Source organism: Chenopodium quinoa, unplaced genomic scaffold (genome assembly GCF_001683475.1).
Source record: "Chenopodium quinoa cultivar QQ74 unplaced genomic scaffold, ASM168347v1, whole genome shotgun sequence".
Lineage (NCBI taxonomy): Eukaryota > Viridiplantae > Streptophyta > Magnoliopsida > Caryophyllales > Amaranthaceae > Chenopodium > Chenopodium quinoa.
Window position 1 is genome coordinate 4559740 of NW_018743955.1, and position 23422 is coordinate 4583161.

The 23422-nt window shown below is 37.2% G+C and overlaps 1 pseudogene; it reads right to left on the reverse strand.

Moving 5' to 3' along the window:
* The window catches only part of LOC110689462, a 74294-nt pseudogene that overhangs the window by 28848 nt on the left and 22024 nt on the right, over window positions 1-23422 (reverse strand).

Here is a 23422-nt window from a genome sequence, read left to right on the forward strand (position 1 = left end):
TACATGGTTGTATCCAAGGAATGGAAATATTACGAGGGCATGTATGATCTGACTTGAATCTATTTGAAAATTCCTTAAAAAATAAACGAGTAATATCTGTTGGGTTCTCAACCCATTGATCAACTTCATTACATAGTCTGAAAATTTGAGTTTTTCTTTTTCTTATTTTCATTGATTCGTGAAAAAATCTTGTATTTCAACACATTGTGTTAACCAATTTTTCCTGGCATAGTTGCCCCAACATTTTTGGCCAAAAGGAGTAGTTTTTCACGTTGTTTAATTAGACGACTTAGATGTTGTTCAATATGATGATTTTCGGGAAATTGTTGAAGTTGTAGTTCCACATTTTGTAATTTATCTTGGTTTATAGTCAATTTATTTTGAATGTTCCCATACTTATGGAAGTTCTAATGTTTTAAATCAATTTTTAGTTGTGTTAATTTCTGCATGATACAGTAAAAGCGAGAGCTTGAATATTTTTGTTTCCAATTCTTTAAAGTCAAATTCTTAGCCTCAGGGTCCAATGTCCAAGCATTTTGGAAACGAAAAGAAGATCGATTATGTGTACTAGAATTGTCCACATATAGACAAATAGGGCTATGATCTGAGCAAGAGAAATATTCGTAATATAAAGTTGCATATGGGTAATTTTGTAACCAAGAAGTACTTACTAAACATCTATCTAAATGTTCGTAGACAATATGATTATTTATTTGTTTTTTCCATGAGAAGGTTGTTCCTCTAGGAGGAATATCTATTGCATTATGTAAGTGAGCAAAATGTTGTAGTTTCAAACATCGATTAAAGGTAGGAAGAGTACCTCCTCTTTTATCAACCATACATAATAATTCATTAAAATCTCCGATAATACACCAAGGGGAAGAACAATAATTACGAATTAGTGAGCTAAAACTTGTTATAAAATTCCAAATTTTCCCCTTTTTGAGCAGGGGCCTAAAGACCAAAAAGAGAAAAGCATGCGTTAGTCTTTTTATCTATCACAAACAAATGTGTGTAGACACCCAAATGTGTCTCCCCAAAACCAAACCCAGTGATGAATACCTTTCACGTCATTTGATTATCGAACAAAGCGAAAGTGTGAAAAGTCTAGTGATGAGGATATTTTTATTAAAATATCTCTTCTCTCTGTTTTTTAAAACCTTATTTATGAAAAACAGCCAATCCAGTTTGGTTTGGTCCATAGCAAGGGTCCAATACTGGTGTATTTGGATGGGGCTTGAAAAGAGCTTTCCAACGATATATTATAAGCCTAATTTCGATGAATAATGAGGAAGTTATGACCAAATTACTAAACTGGGTCTGGTTTGATCCTTATATGCGGCCCAATGATCTAGAGGAGGGCCTAATATGTATTTATTATTCCTAATGCAATTAGAACTGATTTTAGTCTTCTAGATTCTTCTAGAAGGTTCTTTTCATTCCTAATTCAATTAGCATTGATAAATTGACTTTGGTTGACTTTTTGGAGTTTTAATCAGAATAAAAGAGTGTTTTAAGGAAAATACGATTTTGCCCTTCTTTACGGGTAAATTTTATCAGAATTAAGAAAATGCGTGAAAATAATTGTTAGTGCCTGACAAAAGGGTTAGCGCCTGACGCTAATGCTTGGCGCCTGGCGCTAATGTTCAGCGTCTGGCGGTAACTTGTTATATTCTCGTCAAAACTCTAATTTGTTTTTCTATCCGTTTGGCTGATTTTTTCTATAAATAGCCTCCTAAAACCTCCATTTGTCATCATTAAAAAACCCATCAACAATCAAATATCATATATTCTCTAGTTTTCTTATTCTCTCTAGTTTTTAAGAATTTCTCTCTCTCACTAACTTTCTATACAAAATTCCGCATTCACAAGATCTAGAAGCACCTAGCCAAATTCGAAAATGCCTTCGCCCTAGACGTCAATTATTCTACCCTATGGCACCGGTTAACCGGTGCCTATTAAACCCTATGGCACCGGTTTTGAACCGGTGCCAAATAGGGGGTTTTTGGCACCCCTCAAATAGGCAGCGGTTCAAACCGGTGCCTTAGACCGGGTTTGAACCGCTGCCTAATGCGTTTTTTCTACTAGTGAATTTAATTGTTTGATTTATTATTTTCCTTGAAGTTACTAACGTGTGTATTTTGTTATTAGAAAGAGATACGAGGCATCCAAGTAATTGCTTTAATTGATTTATTGATATTATGATATAGAAATCATGCTTAGCTTGTTATTATGATTCCTAGTGTCATGTTAGGATGTTTTGATCTTCCTAGTATCATGTTTAGGGTAATAACTATAATTTCTAATATCAAATATGACAATTGTGATTCCTGCGATGCTTCCTATTTTCTTTCGAATATTTTTGTTAGTATCATGTTAGGCCTAAAGTTTTGATCTTTTATGTTTAGTGACATGTTAGGGTTTGTTATTAATCTTGTTAGTATCATGCCTAGGATCTTGATATTATTATGCTTTAACATGATTATTATTATTTTAATTATTATTATTATGATTATTATGATTATGATTATTATTTTTATAATTATGATTATTATTATGTTGATTGATTCTTTATTTGTTGTTATTGTTTGATCACACCTTTTATGCATGTTTAAAGGGAATTGGTACTTGTAATCACGCTTAATAAGATGATTAATAATCTTGTTTAGGGTTAATTTGATTATAAATCAAGTGATCACCAATAATAGTTTTGTTTGTGCATTAATATTTAACCAACATAGATAAACAAATTTAGGGTAATCCTATTGATTGCATGTTAGTCAGAAAGCGCATATGAGTATGATCAGAATAAAGTAGAGGCCTATTATCAGGGCAGGTTCAATCTCTTTTAGGTTGGGTTTGTACCTTCATCCTCAAACTACCAGTCATGGTTCCAGACTTCCAGACCTATTAGAGTTAACGATCACCTGGATCATTAAGGGGTGTAACCCTCACCCTGTGAACGGTTTACAAGTTCCTAAAACTTGTTGGCGACTCTTTTGCTCTATCTTCTTTCCCTTTGGATGCCACTGTACTTTAGTGTATGATCACAGTGGGGTTCAAGTTTGGGGTAGTGCTTGAAATATTCCCTACAATGTGCAATCTTGTGTTGAAGAGTTACAATTTGAACATTGATGTGAGATTGATTCCAACATATCCACATACCTCCGCAATGGCCAACAGGATCTACAAATTTGACGTTTTCATAACCTAAAGTTTTAGACAATCGATTACTAGTAGAAGGTGTGACCATTGTTTCAATAACAAGTAAAATGTCGGGATTTATTTTTTTCCGCAAATAAATCAGTTCACTGATGGCTTGGGATCTTTTAGCACCCCTTATATTCCAACTTATAATTTTCATTCTATCAATTTTATAAAAGGAGGCCATATATACAAACCAAATATTCTGGAAAAATTAATTGTAAAGTAGCTTTTATGCAAAATAATTCTCATCGGAATAAAAATAGGACAATAATTGAACATCAAATTTAGAAATATTTTTAGGGACAATAATTGTCCGAGTAGGCATCGAACGATGTGGACAAAGCATATTGCCATTCCCAATTGAGTTGGACTATCGTAATAGTCACTTTTTGTGATGACATTAGTAGTATAAATATAAATGTGATAAAGGTAAAACCTTAAAACACAATTCATGTGAACGATAAATAAATTCTGAATAGAATGCAAAAATAGCACTATATTAAGATTACTAGATACAATCATAATATTTGACATCTTAAATAAACTGATCAAAGAGAAATTAGTATGCAATAATATGCCAGAAACATGTACATTTATCATAAAAACAGAGACCAAGGAAAAAGCATCACAAAAATAAAGATAGTTGTAGGCGTCGTTCGAAGTGCACCTACGTTAAGTGACAGGCTCAAGTCGTATTCACCTAATAAAAAATAAACCTAAATCCACTAACTATGTAGATAAGGAAGAAGGGTCAAACCACAGGGAAACAAGTCAATTTACTCCTAATTAATTAAATGCAATCTAAATTATCGAGTAATAGTTTATTGTAAAAAGGTAACTAAATACTAGAATTAAGAGTAGGAAAGGAATAAAAGGGGTATAAATCAATAAAGGGAAACCTAGGGAATAGGTTCACTAATAAACAATATTCTAGGGCAAATCATAATAAACAATCATCAAGCATCAATTAATCAGATTATAAAGGGCTTTCGCTACTTATTATAATCACAGAGTTAATTTACCGGTATTAAATCTCATCTGTCGAATCTTGACTTAACCATTTATAAATTAATCCGCCTATTGAAACTAAGCCTAAACATCAATACTCATCTGTCGAATCTCGAATTAATATTGCTAAACTCATACAATTAAATCTGGTCAAACCTAATTTCATAGCATTAAATCAATCAGTAGGAAATTAATCAAGTATTGATAATCAACAATCACAAATTTACCCCTTCATATTATTTATTAGATCCCCATAAACCCTAGAAATAAAACTACTCAAGCATAATTAAATCTAAACTAATCAAATCAATAAAGCAAGACATAATGAAAGAATTAAATAAAAGGAAAATTTGCATAAAACCACCTTTTAAATCTCTTTTTTTGCAAATAACCACCTTATAAAAAATATGTTGCAAAAAGCCACCATTTTTCAGAAAAATGTTGCAAGTTAACACCTAATGCTCGAAAGTGAATATTTAACCTTTGCTCTGGCGTTGACCCAATCACGTGCCAAGCACATGACATGTAATTAATCCCTAATTCCCCCCTCTTATTTTTTCCCCTCTTTCGATTTCCCTCTTTCTCTTCCCCTGCTCCTCTTTCTTTCTCTTTCTTCCTTACTTCTACTCGACAATGGTTGTACGTGGTTGAAATAGTTGCTGCCTTATTGGGTAATCCCGTAAAAAAAAAAAAACTCATCGTCTATTTTCACTCATCTCCATTGATTAAGATCAAAAGGTTTAATCTCTATAAAAGCTACAATCATGAAAATAAAACCCTAATTGAATTTGTGGCGGGAAAATGCAGTAACCCACATGTAGTAAATCAATTTCAGTACATCATAATTCAACCAAATGCCTAGAAAATCATAAAATACCCTTTTAATATAACATCATTTTTCACTTTAATTTGATCTTGTTATACAACACTAATCTTAGTTACCCAAAGGTCCTAAACCAACCCCTTTGGATCTTGTTATTCAATCTAGCATTTGAGACGCCACACCCACACTTTTCTTGTTATTCAATCTAGCATTTGGGACGCCACACCCACACTTTTTGTTTAGTGGAGGTTGAGACAGTAGACCTAGAAGTACCAAATTTAGAAGGAAATTAGCAAACCCTAAATTCTGGAATTCGTAAAAACAATTCGAATTCAATCACCATAGAGGAATAAAGAACACAGAGAAAGAGAAGAAAGGGAAGAAAAAAAAACCTTACCAGTTGAATTGTGAAGAAGCAGTAGCAATGATGAACAATGGAGAAGAGGAACAGAGATGCAAGGAAGAGGAGAAAGAAAGAGGAGCAGGGGAGGAGAAAGAGGGAAATCGAAATAGAAAAGACAAAAAAGAAAAAAAGAAAAAGGGAGGATTAGGGATTAATTACATGTCACGTGGTTGGCACGTGACTGAGTCAACGCCGGAGCAAGGGTCAAATAGTCATTTTCCGGCATCAGGTGTTAACTTGCAACATTTTTTTTGAAAAATGGTGGCTTTAGCAACATATTTTGTATAAGGTGGTTATTTGCAAAAGACGAGATTTAAAAGGTGGTTTTTTGCAAAATTTCCTAAATAAAATAACTAAAATAAAAAGAGAAGAAATTGTTACCAAAAGAAATCTAGATTAATGAATACAATTAAGAACAATGTTGAGAGAGTTTAAGAGAGAGAAAATATTCTAAGTAGCGAGAGAAAATCTAAAACAGAAGGTAATCGAAAATTACGTACAAAACTCGTACTGAAAGATCCCTAAAACAAATCCTTAAACGAAAACTAATCGGGTCCTTAGAAAAACACGCGCCTGATCGGGCGAAGGACCGCCTGATCGGGACCGCCTTTTTTACTACGCCCTTGCTGGTGTGCTGCGCCCGATCGAGCCTACGCTCACCCGATCGGGCGCGACTTCTTCCTTGATGCTGCTTTGTGCGCGCCCGCCCGATCGGGCGTATGCTTGCCCGATCGGGCCCGACTTCTTCTTCGAGGCTTGGATTTCGATTGGGCTCGATTCCTCGGCCTAATTCGAATTTCCTCATCGGGTCTTGATTACTTGATCCAATTGCCCCGGTATCACATACCGAGCCCTTAATCACCGGCTCTCACCGGTCCTAGGCTTTAAGGATGGTCGTGTCCTCCTAATGCTCGTAGTTGCTTTGTGAAAAACCCGGAAAACGCTCCAAGTGTGCAATTTTCCTACAAAACTCAAGTAAAACTACAAAAACACTATAGAAAACACAAATTAGTAATAAAAGTGGCCCTAAAGAGCCAAAAACACTACTAATTATGACCATGGGACGAGGGTAAAACACTATATAAATTGGACATATCAAACTCCCCCAAGCCAAACCTTTGATTGTCCCTAAGCAAAGAGCTCATCAATGAACATATAAAACATGCCTCATCCCAATAAACAAAATCAAGCACAGACGATTCAAGATAAATCTAATGAATATGATTCAATGTTAATCAATCTCATTCATCTAATCACCCTTCCTCCCCAACAATTGTCAAGTAGAGAAAACCACATGAGCATATAGAATTCAAGACTAGTGCTCACACACTCAACTCTCATTTATGTGGCGAGTAAAAGATGTACTCGATCGCTCTCCAACCAACCCCTTTATGCCCTCCCAACTCACACTCTCGTGTGTTTAAAACAATGAACGCTCAACCTACTAGTCGACTCGAAATATGTCAAATCATAACTTGCATTGATAAACAACACTTTCACATTCATACAACTCTTATGCACAAAGGTCGGAAGGTCTTTAAAGCTCGTAATGTAAGGCTAGGGTAAAGGGTAGGATAAATTTAGGAAAATGTGAGAGTAAAGCCATGCTTAAGGGAGCCATATCCTAATAAAACCCAAGGTTAAAAACAAGTAATGACCAAATCATCTCCAATCACAACTCAACTCCACAAAAGTTCACCAAAAAATCATATACACAACACAATCCCAACACTTATATATTCACTCACAAAATATAATAATATGAGATAGAGTGAATTAAAACAACCTTTGAACTACTTATTTTTTTTCTTTTTTTTTTCAAACTTGAACGTTTTTTTTTCTTTTGTATTTTTTTCTTCATGAGCAACCTTCAAATAGAACATTAGAACATATGAAACAACTCTTTTTCTTTACTCTTCTCTTTTTTATTTTTTTTACCTCATATTGGAAATTTTCAACTTTGAAACACAAAACATCAATATTTTCCCATCATAATATCAAAGAACGATCACTGTTCTTTTATTCCCACATTGTGGAAATCATATGCACACCACAACTCCCTCGCCTCACCAACTAATAGCTCCCCCAAGCCAAGCTTGGGACTAGTAACCAATGAGGCTCATATAGGCTTGTAATGTGGCTAAATAAACAATAAAAGGGTACAAGCAACAACATGGGTAACAAGAAGGGAACAAATGTATCTAATATCGTCTGAAGGTTACATAAGAGATCAAATGCCTTCGTCCTCCTCAATGTGCATAATATTGAGCCATATAAACATTACTAATAGTTGAAAACCAATACTCAAATTCATTGACATACCAGGAACTAACACACATTCCTAACCAAATCAACTAGTCAAGCACTATATTCACAAGTAGTTAGACAAAATTGACGCATGTTTAGGAATCCAAACAATTAAGCTTCAAATCATGATAAACAAATTCACAAAGCTCATTATCATATACCAAGAATCAAAAAAATATTTTCTAAGTATGGAACACAGGGAAGCATAATTTACAATTCATTGGAACGTATTTTCAAATTTTTTTGTATTTTTTTCATAAAGGAAAGCAATAAAAACTACACTAGAAAAGCAATAAATAGAGAAAAGAGAAAGAGAGTTACCATATATCCAAAAAGGCTTCCTCTTCTCAAATTTGGTCAAGGCGGGGTTGGGTAGGGTAAAAGCTTGGTCTCTCCTACCCGAGTCCCAGTGGACTATCCACCAAGTCTCACTGCCCATGGGTTGCACCCAGTTTAGGCTCCCTAAGTAAGCTAGGTCCATGAGGGTTGAACCCACTACTTTCCTATGTCCATTTGGGTTCCATCCTAGGTGTTTAATAGAAATATGGGTCACCTACCCCCCAAAATAGATAGGCGCCCTAGACCTACCCGTTTCGGCCGCATTGCCCGCCCTTTGAAAGTGGTTGGAAATCCTATGTGGTACGTTTAATTTCTCAGCATTAGGGATCATATAGGATGCCAACAATTCGAGTTCATCCCTCCTCACATTTGCCGGTTCATGCCTCCCAAAAATTGTAAGGCCAGCAAACCTTTGCCAAAACTTTGGGACGGGATATTGAATCCACGTCCCTTTGGCGTGTTGGAGGTTAATCAAACCCTCCCCGATTATTTTCTTGTAGACCACGACAATGTGATCTTGGGAGGGTTCGATAGGTTTTTTCCGATTTTAGCTCAAACATTTTACCAAATTCTTTTAGAGTTAATCGCACATCATTGTTTAGCAATCAGAATTGTACATGAGTGATCAAAGCATTCATTTTAATAACATTAAAACTAGAAATAAATTCTAATGTCAAGTAATCATAATTATCATGATGCATTTGGAAGAAACCACTCATGCCTATACCCTTAAATAATTTCTCTACATGTTTATCAAGACCTAATCTAGATAATGTAGGATGATGAACAAAACGGGTAAAGATTACCTGCCTCTCGATGAGATTGAGCATCCTTGCCCGTTATTCCGTTGAGAAGATAACAACCTCCTCCCATCCCGGTATTTGAAGCTCCAGGTCGACCACTGGTTGTTGTTGTCTCGAACTTTCGCCCCTTTGTTGTCTAGATCATTTCGAAGCCATTTGTAGTGAGAAATTTAGGTATTGAAGCTTTCTCTCTCTAAGGGTTTTAGGAAATTATGAGAGAAAGTGGGTGGAAATTGTAGAGGAAGGTGTGAGGATTAAGAATATGTAAAAGTTTTAAGGTTTTGATGGATGAATTTGAGAAGATCTTGGAAACAAAGTGAGGTTGAAGGTTTGAAAATGGAGGTTTTAGACAGAGAAAGTGTGAAAAAGGAAGAAGAAGTAAGAAAGAAAAAAGAAAAGAAAGGGGGAGAAGGAGGAATTAATCCTCCGAATTTTGGGCGCGCCCGATCGGGCAAGCATCGCCCGATCATGCGATATAAGTTTGTTCTGGAATGTGAAGTGTGTGCCCGATCGGGCGCGAACTCGAAGCTCGAAATCGCCAAAAATGCTCGCCCGATATTTCTTTTGTGGCACTCGATTTCTTGAAAATTCCGCCCGATCGGGCAGACTCGCCCGATCGGGCAAAATTACCCTTGTTTTTCTTCCGTACTTGCGCGCCCGATCGGGCGTGCCTCGCTCGATCAGGCGATTATATGATCCGATAAAATTCCTATTTCGCGCCCGATCGGGACTCCTTGCTCAATCGAGCAAAATCATGCTCGATTCTGACCCTTAAGTGCGCGCCCGATCGGGCGAGCCTCGCCTGATTGGGCCCGTACCCAATCTGGAGCTTCTCTTTTCTTCGCCTTTTTCTCTTGATAACTCCGTACTTTGTGATATAAAACCTGTACAAAACACTCACGAAAGGTAAAATTTCACTCTCCTCACCTCTCTAACAAAAAGAAAAAAAAAATAACGAAAATTAGTCTAGAAAGCAAGAAGTACGGGTTGCCTCCCGCAAAGCGCTGGTTTATCTATGTCCCGCACGGCCCTCTTACCACATTGAAGCTCAAAATGAATCGGAACCGCTTAGATGAAGTAATTCAACTGCACAAATCGTAGCCCCCTCATGATATAGCTTGAGTCTTTGGCCATTAAACTTGAACTCGTTACCATGTTCATCGAAAACCTCCACGGAACCGAATTTATTGGCCCTTTTTACAATAAAAGGACCCGACCACCTTGACCTCAACTTTCTTGGGAATAGTTTAAGTCGAGATTTGAACAACAACACTTTATCACCCCCTTTGAATTCTCTCGTAAGGATCATCTTGTCGTGCCATCTCTTTGTCTTCTCCTTATCGAGTTGGTCGTGCCATCTCTTTGTCTTCTCCTTATCATAGGCCGTCAACCTAAACTCATCGAGTTGGTTAAGTTGAAGTAACCTCTTTTCTCCCGCTAATTTGGCATCCAAATTGAGCTCCTTAATAGCCCAATATGCCTTGTATTCTAATTCGACCGGGAGATGACATGCTTTACCGTACACGAGTCTATATGGAGTAGTACCTATAGGGGTCTTGAATGCAGTTCTTTATGCCCAAAGGGTGTCATCCAACTTATCGCTCCAATCTTTCCTTGACTTTGCTACCACCTTCTCCAGAATGGCCTTGATCTCACGGTTAGAAACTTCAATTTGGCCACTAGTTTGGGGGTGGTAGGCTAAACCTGTCCTATGATAGACACCATACTTTTTTAAAGAGGGTGTCTAACTTCTGCTCATGAAAGTGAGACCATCCGTCACTAATTATCGCTCTAGGCACGCTAAATCGTGGAAAGATGGTCTTCTTGAAAAGTCTATGGACCACCTTGGCATCATTAGTAGGAGTAGCGATGGCCTCAACCCACTTGGATACATAGTCGACGGCGACAAGTATATAGCGGTTCCCTTTTGAAGAAGGGAACGGTCCCATGTAATCAACACCCCAAACATAAAAAATTTCAACTTCTAAAATTCCGGTTTGAGGCATCTCATGCCGCCACGAGATGTTGCCAGTCCTCTGGCAAGAGTCATAAGCCTGCACAAAAGTGTTAGCATCCTTAAACATTATAGGCCAATAAAAACCCGACTCATTAATCTTGGCCACCATTTTAGTGGGGCCATGATGTCCTCCATATGGTGAGGTGTGGAAACTAGTAAGCACACCGTGGACTTCCCATTCGGGAACACACCTGCAAAATAATCCATCTGCACACTCACGAAACAAAAAAGGATCATCCCAAAAATAATGTTTAACATCAGAAAGGAATTTCTTTATTTGTTGGTAGGACATGTCAGGAGGTAGAGTACCACCCACTAAATAATTAGCAAAGTCGGCATACCATGGGTGTTGCTCTACAACTGCATATAGATTATCATCAGGGAAAAAATCATCTATAGGAAGAGAATCCTTACCCTCATCATACCTGATACGTGACAAGTGGTCTGCCACTACGTTCTCCGTTCCGATCCCTTTTTATCTTTTATTTTGATGTTAAAATCTTGGAGCAAAAGAACCCATCGGAGTAGCCTTGGCTTTGATTCCGCCTTAGCTATCAAGTACTTCAACGCTGCATGGTCAGTAAAAACAACGACTTTAGAACCAACAAGATATGATCTAAATTTTTCTAAAGCATATATAACAGCAAGAAACTCCTTCTCCGTAGTGGCATAGTTGACTTGGGCTTCATCCAAAGTTTTGCTTGCATAATAAATAGCATGCAAAACCTTGTCCTTTCTTTGTCCGAGCACGGCTCCTAGCGCAAAGTCACTTGCATCACACATGATCTCGAAAGGAAGATTCCAATCGGGAGCACATATGATGGGTGCCGATATCAAAGCCTGCTTAATCCTGTTAAAAGCCTCAAGACACTCGTTAGTAAAAATAAAAGGAGCATCCTTGAGCAAAAGCTGAGTCAGTGGTTTAGCAAATTCTGAAAAATCTTTGATAAAGCGACGATAAAACCCCGCATGACCCAAGAAACTTCTAACTCCCTTAACATTAACTGGGGGAGGTAATTGCTCAATCACTGAGATCTTAACTTTGTCTACTTGTATGCCCTTATCAGATACAATGTGACCTAGAACTACTCCCTCTGTCACCATAAAGTGACACTTCTCCCAGTTTAGAACTAAGTTGCATTCTTCACATCATTTTAAAATTTTAGCGAGATTAATTAGACATGAATCAAATGAAGAACCATACACGCTAAAATCATCCATAAAGACTTCCATAATAGACTCTATGAAATCAGAAAAGATGCTCATCATACAACGTTGAAAGGTAGCGGGAGCATTACATAAACCGAAGGGCATTCTACGATGCAAAAGTGTCATAAGGGCATGTAAAGGTTGTATTTTCCTGATCTTCAGGGTGAATCGGAATTTGGAAAAATCCCAAATACCCATCCAAATAGCAAAAGAACTTATGGTTAGCTAACCTCTCAAGCATTTGATCTATAAAGGGGAGGGGGAAGTGGTCCTTTTTAGTGGCGATATTCAGTCTACGATAATCAATACACATACGCCACTCTGTTACAGTTCTAGTGGGAATTAATTCATTTTATTCATTAGTGATCACAGTCATCCCACCTTTTTTTGGCACTACCTGCACAGGACTTACCCACTTGGAGTCAGAAATAGGATAGATAATGCCTGCATCAAGTAATTTCATAACCTCCTTCTTGACTACTTCCTGCATGTTAGGATTCAATCTTCTTTGGGGTTGAATGCAGGGCTTATAGTTATCCTCTAGATGTATCCTGTGCATACAAAAGTTAGGGCTAATACCCTTGAGATCATCAATACTGTACCCAATAGATTTTTTATGGGTTTGAAGAACCCTAGAAGTTGGGAAGTTTGTAGGTCATTAAGTGCAATACTGATGATCACGGGGTATAGTTCCTGTTCATCCAGAAAAATATATTTCAAATGAGAAGGGAGAGGTTTTAGTTCAGGTTTCTTGACCTCTGCAGGTTTTGATTCCTGAACTAAATTTACTACCTTCATTGTTTCCTTGGGGTCTAACTCTTTTAAGGAAAAAGCTCTTTCAATATCTTGTACCTCATTACCCCAAACGCTTGCATTGTCTGTAGATAAATTCCCACAAAGAATTTCCTCCAGGGGAACCCTTGCAAGAACTTGTGGCAAGATATCATCACAAATATCGTCCATTATATCAATTATATCAATATAACAACAATTCTCCTCTAGCATAGGCCCTTTCAAAACTTCCCGTAGATTAAAACTTACATTATCATCACTGACAGAAAGGGTTAGTTTACCATTTTTCACATCAATAATGGCTCCTGCATTATGGAGAAAAGGCCTACCTAATATAATGGGTATTTGTGTATTCTCTTCCATGTCTAAAACAACAAAATCAACAGGAATAAAAAATTTACCAACTCTGACATGGACATCCTCTAAAATACCTAGGGGGTATTTTACAGAACGATCTGCCATTTGCAAAGTTATATTAGTAAATTTTAATTCTCCCGTATTAAGTTTAGCACAGATAGATGATGGCATAACACTGGCACTGGCACCCAAATCACACAAAGCTTTATCAATAAAAACATTCCCTGTATGACAAGGGATAGAAAAACTACCGGGATCCTTTAATTTAGGAGGGGATTTATTTTGCAATAAGGCGCTACACTCCTCTGTGAAAGCTACAATTTCTACTTCATTAAAGGCCCTTTTCCTAGTCAGAATATCTTTCATAAATTTAGCATATGCAGGAACGTGAGTGAATAAATCAGTGAAAGGAACTGTTACCTGCAGGTTTTTCACAACCTCTAAGAACTTACCAAATTGTTTATCAATCTTACTCTTCAATTGTCTATTAGGGAACGATAGTTTGATAACTGGGCTTTGCATATCTCCTCCCTTATCTTGAGATTTACCCTGCACAGAAACATTAGAAAGGTTAGTATATGTTTGTAGCCCTACAGGGTTAGTAGGATTAGCATTTGGTATAGAGGAATCTAGATCAGGAACTGGTCCATCTTCCTTCGGCATAGGAGGTGCATCATAATGTGAACTACTCCTTAGAGTGATTGCATTGGCATGATATGTAGGATGGATAGGTTGTGATGGTAGAGATCCCTACTGGCGGGATTGTAGGGTAGAGAAAGTTGTGAAATTTCATTATCCATGATTTTATTGTGGGCTAAAATAGAATCAATTTGCGCATCCCTACTCTCCATATGCTTTTGCATATTAGTAAGCATTGCTCTAATTTCTGTCATGGCAGGGTCGGAAGATGGTGAGCGTGATGCTTGGCTTTTCAGGTTAGAATTTGGATGGTAATATTTTTGCTGTGGTGGGGGTTGCTGTTGTGTTTGTTGTGGAGGTGGAGGATTTTGTACATTGGTGCTCCGGTATGAAAGATATGGATTGTTCCGGTAACCAGGATTAAAAGAGTTGGAATATGGGTTATTCTGCCTTTAGGTTTAGAAGGAATTAACTTGTTCCATGGAACTCCTACAATCTTGCTCCCAATGCCCTACAATTCCACAATTTTCACAAAAAGCTTCATGGTTAGCAACAACAGAAACATTAGCTACAGAGTTAGGAGTAGCAGTAAGATTATCTAATTTTTGGCAAATAGACGTTAATTGAGCTTGCAAAAAGGATACAGAATCGACATTGTGTTTTCCTTTATTTGCAAACCCTCTCGGATTCCCGTATTGGGAATTGTGTATTGCCATGTATTCGATAACCTGTCCTGCATCGTCCACATTTAAATTCATGAATCTCCCACTAGCTGCAGAATCTAGAACTGATCTAGAAGGATTTCTAAGTCCATTGTAGAAGGCTTGGATCAATTGCCATTGTGCTAGATTGTGGTGGGGGCATTCTCTTTGTAGATCCTTGAACCTCTCCCAAGCCTCATATAGCGTTTCATCGGCCTCTTGAGCGAAATTCTGAATTGCACTCCTTAATACCGCTGTTCTCTCTGCAGAATAATATTTATTATAGAAATTCAAAGCAAAAGTTTCCCAGTCAGAAATACCAAGTGCAGTTCTATTCAAACCATTAAACCATAATTTAGCTTTGCCACATAATGAAAAAGGAAAAAGAATCTCCCTGATTTGGTCCTCCGTGACCCCGGCTTGTCTAATGGTGTTGCAGTACTAGAAGAAATCTGCAATGTGAAGATTAGGATCTTCACCCTTAGCTCCACTAAATTGCTTCCTCTCTATCATAGTGATAAATTGGGGCTTGATCTCAAATTGAACTCCAACTAGAGCCGGAGTGGGAGTAAGGTGCGGGAAATTTGTGAGCTTCGGCTGCGAGTAGTCACCGAGTTTCTTTTGGGCCGTCATCTCTGATTCTGAATCTGAAGGAATTTCTGCATCACTAGAATCAGAGGGAGAGACTCTTCGATTGTTGTCCTCCTCAGAACCCGCCAGAATTTGCCTATAAATTTTCCTTTGCCTATGAAACGAGCGCTCGATCTCAAGATTGAATGGAATGTAACCTGATCTGGAACACCTGGGCATAAACAAGGAACTAAAAGACAAATATGAGAACTGCCTCAAAGAACTAACGTTCTCTGAGACAAGAGGGGAAAATCTAGACTGCAAAAAAAAAAAAAATCAGAAAATAAAAATAAAACCGTTTCCCCGGCAACGACGCCAAATTTTGACAAGCTCAAGTCATATTCACCTAATAAAAAATAAACCTAAATCCACTAACTATGTAGATAGGGAAGAAGGGTCGAACCACAGGAAAAAAAGTCAATTTACTCCTAATTAATTAAATGCAATCTAAATTATCGAGTAACAGTTTATTGTAAAAAGATAACTAAATACTAGAAGTAAGAGTAGGAAAGGAATAAAAAGGGGTATAAATCAATAAACAATATTCTAGGGCAAATCATAATAAGCAATCATCAAGCATCAATTAATCAGATTATAAAGGGCTTTCGCTACGTATTATAATCACAGAGTTAATTTACCGATATTAAATCTCATCTGTCGAATCTCGACTTAACCATTTATAAATTAATCCGCCTATTGAAACTAAGCCTAAACATCAATTCTCATCTATTGAATCTGGAATTAATATTGCTAAACTCATACAATTAAATCTGGCCAAACCTAATTTCATAGCATTAAATCAATCTATAGGAAATTAATCAAGTATTGATAATCAACAATCACAAATTTACCCCTTCATATTATTTATTAGATCCCCATAAACCCTAGAAATAAAACTACTCAAGCATAATTAAATCTAAACTAATCAAATCAATAAAGCAAGACATAATGAAAGAATTAAATAAAATAACTAAAATAAAAAAAGAAGAAATTGTTACCAAAAGAAATCTGAATTAATGAATATAATTAAGAACAATGTTGAGAGAGTTTAAGAGAGAGAAAATTTTCTAAGTAGAGAGAGAAAATCTAAAAGACTAGGTAATCCAAAATTACGTACAAAAATCGTACTTAAACATCCTTAAAACAAATCCTTAAACGAAAACTAATCAGGTCCTTAGAAAAACACGCGCCTGATCGGGCGAAGGACCGCCCGATCGGGACCGCCTTTTTTACTACGCCCTTGCTGGTGTGCTGCGCCCGATCGAGCCTACGCTTACCCGATCGGGCGCGACTTCTTCCTTGATGCTGCTTTGCGCGCGCCCGCCCGATCGGGCGTATGCTTGCCCGATCGGGCCCGACTTCTTCTTCGAGGCTTGGATTTCGATTGGGCTCGATTCCTCGGCCTAATCCGAATTTCCTCATCGGGTCTTGATTACTTGATCCAATTGCCCCGGTATCACATACCGAGCCCTTAATCACCGGCTCTCACCGGTCCTAGGCTTCAAGGATGGTCGTGTCCTCCTAATGCTCGTAGTTGCTTTGTGAAAAACCCGGAAAACGCTCCAAGTGTGCAATTTCCTACAAAACTCAAGCAAAACTACAAAAACACTATAGAAAACACAAATTAGTAATAAAAGTGGCCCTAAAGAGCCAAAAACACTACTAATTATGACCATGGGACGAGGGTAAAACACTATATAAATTGGACATATCAAACTCCCCCATGCCAAACCTTTGCTTGTCCCTAAGCAAAGAGCTCATCAATGAACATATAAAACATGCCTCATCCCAATAAACAAAATCAAGCACAAACGATTCAAGATAAATCTAATGAACATGCTTCAATGTTAATCAATCTCATTCATCTAATCACCCTTCCTCCCCAACAATTGTCAAAAAGAGCAAATCACATGAGCATATAGAATTCAAGACTAGTGCTCACACACTCAACTCTCATTTATGTGGCGAGTAAAAGCTGTACTCAATCGCTCTCCAACCAACCCCTTTTTTTGTGAACAATGCCCTCCCAACTCACACTCTCGTAGTTTCTGGAGCAAGGGGGTGCCCAGTGCCTTGAGATGCCTTGTCATTTGTTGCATTCATGACTCCATTTAAAATTAAACTTGAACTTGAAGTTTGTTCGCTATTTTGTTGATTAAACTTGAAGTTTGTTCGCTATTTTGTTGAATAAACTTGAGGTTTGTTCGCTTTTTTGTCATTTCTTCGCTATTTTGTTGATTAACCTTTAAGTTTAAACCTATCAATCTAGCATTTTTTATGACCCCATTTAAAATTACGTTTTACATGTTGATCTACTCAAATCAAACTGTGTCCTGGGGTTTGTCCAGCACACTCCCTACATTGCACTATTGGTGTAACAATATTTCTAGTATTGATTGAATTTCCTGGTCTCTGTATGTGTTTCAGTGCCTAACTTGCCTGATTTGTTTATACATCGAATCATATTCATGTCAAAAAATTTCATTAGTTTATTTGTTCCGATTGTATACTGCTTACACACATCAGATTTTGAGGTATTGGTGACTTATGAATTTCAAATTGTGTGGTTTGAGTAAAAATCTTGTTCTTGATGACTTGATCTAAACTGCTCTATTGTTAAAACATTGAGCATTGTGTATGTGTGTGACTGTGTGTGTCTCATTTGTTGATAATCTTGCTGATTTAGTATGTCTTTGCTGGATTGTGTGTGTGTGTGACTGTGTGTGTGACTTTAGTAGAGCATTCTCCACTTATTGTTACTTTATCATCACTTCCATTGGCCTTCCAACTAGCACATTAATATCTTTCTTTTTTGGCGAATGTTGTATAGTTTTAAATGCTTACTGCTGTTCTTTCAACACTTGCATAGAGCTTACAAGTTCTGCACTTGCGAAGACTAGAGAACCTAAGCCAGTGGCGTGCTGTGAGGTTCAATCGTTGTGCATGAATATGGACACAAATGGCCTGAGATCTTACCTGATTAAGCTACACTACATGGAAATATATAATATGCTTATATGCGTGATGAGATTTCTGATTCTCTTCAGTTGTCACCAGATCCAGCAAAGCTTGTTTTTAATGTGATTCAAAGTTTTTACGAGTTGGTTGAGTCAGAAAGTACGCTTAGTAATGTCTGGTCTTAATTGTTTGAATTTCAGCTTCGTAATGTCTGCATTGTGTTTATTTTTTTGGATTGTTGACCTAATATGAAACGGGTTTGTTTTTTTTTTTGCAGTTGTGACAGCTGGGGAGGAATCTAAGGTGCTTGTTGGAATCAAATATGATGGTATTTTTCAAACTTTTGTACTTTCCTCGGTTTCTTCGCCTTTGGGTTGTTGGAGTTTGATTTACCCAGATTTGCTAAGTTGAAGCTAATTTTGATGTTTTTGGGTGGAAAGGATTTGAATGTTTTATGGGGTTTTAGCAAGTATTGTTAATTCAAACTGTGTAAAAGAAATTAATTTTTTGAGGTTTATTTGTTTACTCATGATTGATTGTTATTTGATTTGGGGTGTATGTCAGCTACATATTTTATTATATCTCAATTTGTCACTGTGTTTTCATGGTGTGTCTTGAAATATTTTGATGAATAATGTGGAAGACTGAACAAACAGTAGAACCATCCTCCTCCCGATGTGTTAATTTGTTCTTTTTCTTTTTATTGCTCGACCCTCTGTTTTATTCAACTCTAAAGAGGCTGCTGACCTTGATATTGATACCATCCTTAGCCTTGCTCTTTCTGGCAATTGTTTATGTTCTTCATATTGGTTTGCACCTTTTATTGATTTTTGAGTTATAAAAGGCATTTTTTTGTTCTGGGTTTTCTTCAAATTTGTGTTTTCTGCCTTTAAAAGTTGGGTATTTGAATTGGCTACTCATTGTTTATTGTTGTGTGTATTGGGTGTTCGTAGGAGCAGAAATTGTTATGTGTAATGGTTGAATCTTAGATAATCTTCGGAGTGGGACTTATATAGGATTATATTTGAAGCAGGAATTGAGGAATTTAGCATTTTATTAATAAAAATGGAATTGATAATAATGAGCTAAATTCAGTTTATTACGGTGTACTGCTTGTGTTTGAGTATTGAAATTTTATGATTGAAAATGACTTATAATTGTGTGATTATTCTCTTATGGATTAGTGAATTGTATGAGTCGATTATTGGGTGATTACTGGTTAAACAGAATTTTCTTTTTTAATTTTCATGTACTTGAAGTATTTTTGACAAAGAAATACTTTAAGAAGCACAATGTTAGGGATTGGCTTCGTGTCATTGCTTCTAACAAGGACCGTAATGTGTACGAGTTGAGGTACTTCAATATTGATGTGCACGAGGATGAAGAAGAAGATTAGATTTAGAGGATCATCATTTAACTCTTATACTAGTATTAAACTTGTTTTATTATTGTTACAATGAGATTTTCTTTAGTGGTTCTTTTAAGTTTTAGTTATTAGTTGATTGTATATTAATTATATACTCTATTTGTATAAAATATATATATCTCTCATTAATAAATAAAACAGTGCAAAGCAATCCAGCATTTGCTGGATTTATTTATAATTAGATCACACACTATTTGTAATAGGCCTCTACTTTATTCAGATCGTATTCATGCGCGCTTTCTGACTAACATACAATCAATAGGCTTAACCTAAACCTGTTATCTATGTTGGTTGAATTTAAATGCACAAATAAACTATTATTGGCGATCACTTGAATTATAATCAAATTAACCCTAAACAAGATTATTAATTATCTTATTAAGCGTGATTACAAGTACTAATTCCCTTTAAACATGCATAAAGGCGTGATCAAACAATAACAATAAATATATCAAGCAACATTACAATAATCATAATTAAAATAACAATAATTATAAAAATAATCATGAATCATGTTAAAGCATAATAATAGCAAGATCCTAGGCATGATACTAACAAGATTAATAACAAACCCTAGCATGTCACTAAGCATATAAAAATCAAAGCTTTAACCCTAACATGATACTAACATGAATAATAGGAAAGAAAATAGGAAGCATCATACTTTTAATCATACTTGATTTAAGAAACTTATTCTTTACCCTAAACATGATACTAGGAAGATCAAAACGCCCTAACATGACACTAAGAATCATAATAACAACCTTGACATGATTTCTAAATCATAATATCTATAAATCAATTAAAGCACTTACTTGGATGTCTCGTATCTCTTTCTAATAATAAAATACACACGTTAGTTACTTCAAGGAAAAAAATAATAAAACTAATTAAATTAAATAATTGGAAAAGAGATTTGGGACCAAACCCTCAGAAATTAAACCTTTCACGTCTAGGGCGAAGACAACTTTGAATTTGGCTCGGTGTATCTAAATCTAATGAATGCGGAGTTTTTATATTTGAGAGAAGGCTAGTTTAGAAGAGAGAGAGAGTAATCAAGAAAATCTTGATGAGAGTTGGAATCAAAACGGAGTTTTTAGGAAGCTATTTATAGAGAAAATCAGCCAAAAAGATAAAAAAACGAAAATAGAGTTCTGACGCACAAAGCCAGGTTAGCGCCAAACGCCGACGTTAGCGCCAGACGCTAAGGCTAGCGCCAGGCGCCAAGCGTAGCGTCAGGCGCTACAGCTGGCGTTTGGCGCTGACTAAGAATTTGACGTGTTTTCTTAAAATCAGATAGAAATTGCCGTACAGGAGGATAAAATCGTATTTTCCTCAAAAACGTTCTTTTATTCTGATTAAAACTCTAAAAAGTCAACAAAAGTCAATTTATCAATGCTAATTGTATTAGGAATGAAAAGAACCTTCTAGAAGAATTTAGAAGACTAAAACCATTCCTAATTGCATTAGGAATGATAAATCCATATTAGGCCCTCCTCTTAATCATTGGGCCGCATATAAGGCTCAAACCAGGCCCAGTTTGGTAATTTGGCCATAACTTCCTCAATGTTCATCGGAATTGGATTAATAATATGTCGTTGGAAAGCTCTTTTCAAGCCCTATCCAACTACACTACTATTGGACCCATATCGTGGACCAACCAAACTGGATTGGCTGTTTTCTTAAAATAGGTTCTCAAAAACAGAGAGAAGAGAAACGCGAAAGGTACTCATCACTGGGTTTGGTTTTGGGGAGACACAAATGGTGTCTACAGAAGCCCCCACTTTGACTGAGTTTGGAGAAACGCTAGTTTCGAAAACAAAAGTCAAAGTAGCGATGGGGACGGAGAATGATTTAGAATGTTCTGCGATCCTAAATCACTCTTGCAACACCGATACCTGCAAACTAGCGTTAGTTAAACAGATAAAAGAGTTAAGAAACGCATTTCTTGCACCGTCGAGCACACGTCTCTGAAAGTAACCGATTTGCTGCTGTTGTATTGTTTCGATGACCTCCTGCCAAGAGAATGCCATCCCGCTTGAAAACCGCTACGCTTGTAACTGCCTTCAATATCGAAGATTGCTTCGCTTGAAACGATCCTCTTCCGCTTTGTGACCATCTTCCATGTCTAAGAGAACATGATGGAAGACAACTTCGATTGAAATCACCTTCGGTTGTTTTTGACAACTTTCCACAATCTAGGGAACACTCCGAAGATATCCTCGCTTGAAGCTATCCTCATTTGTTACGATAATTTTCCAAAGGAAATTACCAAAGATCTCCGCTTGTCGATCTTTAAAAGTTCGCTTGAACTTTGCTTCCGCTACGCCTGTACGTCGGCGCTTTTGCTGCTTGAACCTGTATGTCGGTGCCTTTTTTGCTGAATGAACAATATTTCGGTGCCTTTTGCGAATGAACCAGTATGTTAGTGCCTTTTGCGATGAGCCAATGCTAAGGCGCTTTAAGCTAAGTGAGACGATCTTTCATCAGGTTGATCACTTTGTGTAATCAAGCTGATTACTAAAAATCGTGTCAAATTGCTTAGAGGGGCTAATTGGCATACCAAGAACCCAAAATATATTGCAAAAGGTTAGAACAACCGTACTGAGTGGCTGAACGTTCTGGCGCCGCTGAAATAATGTCAGCGCCACTTAACTGGTTGTAGCGCCAGACGCTGGAGCTAGCGCCAGGCGCCAAAGCCTATCTGCTGACGCCAAGGTCTGACGCTTGGCGCTAGAGTCGGGTTTTCATTAAATACCCTTCTCTTCTTCATTTTCGCTGCTGCTCGTCGCGTTTTTTGCTCGAAAATTTCCAGAACACGAATTCACTCGTTCTTGCTCGTTTCTCAACCAAATTCGCTCAAATTTGTTGCAAATCAAAGCTCATTTCATCCATTTTCCCGATCTATTTAAGTTTTCTTCCAACTCACAACGGTTTTAATGAATTTTGCATGTGTTTATTCCCGAATTTCTTAAAAGTTCGAAACTTAGAATGCTTAGTTCTCTTTGTTTGTCAAATTTTATGCCATGAAATTGCTTGATTATGTTTATATATTGCCTTGGGAGTAATTACTTGTTTGACTCAATTTGGTGAAGAAATGAACAAATTTCCATTGTTAGACCTCTTAAGGTCGGGAATACAATGTGGCTTGTTCTTGATGTTTTTGCTAGCAATTCTTGTCCAATTTGTACAATAATTACTATAGTATTGCAAGAAATTGTTTGATTGCTTGATAAATACCGTTATGCTCAATTTGAATTTGTGCTCTGTTTTAGTACTACGTACTCTGTTTTTTGCGAACATAGTATCATGCGGCTAGGCGAACCTTAGATACTATAGAACCTTAATTTATGATAATTCTGCACAATGTTGCATGGCTAGACAGCGAGGTTCTGGTTCACGGTCCCAAGACGTTCGACGGAGCATGAGCCCGTGGAGGCCGATGCCGAGCCGTCTACTTCGCAGGTCGACTCCCTGAGTGGGATGAGCGGGCGTTGTACTTTTCCCACGTCCATCACATTCTTGAGAGGGTGAGACACGGCATCACAGTTGGGAGGACGTGCTGTCATGGTTCCGGGTGTGATGGCTTGGGCGATCTGTACAAGATGTACATTGCCAGGGATAATCAGACGAGACTTCTATGGGAGTCTTGCAGTCTTATTGCGCTGTTCGAGACCTCTGAGGCAATGGTTGCCTCCAGCGGGGGTCACCATGTATTTCGTGCTCTGGTGGAGTTCTTTAGGGACACCACCAACACTTTCCACTTTCCCTGGGGTGAAATGATGGTCACTCCTACCGACTTC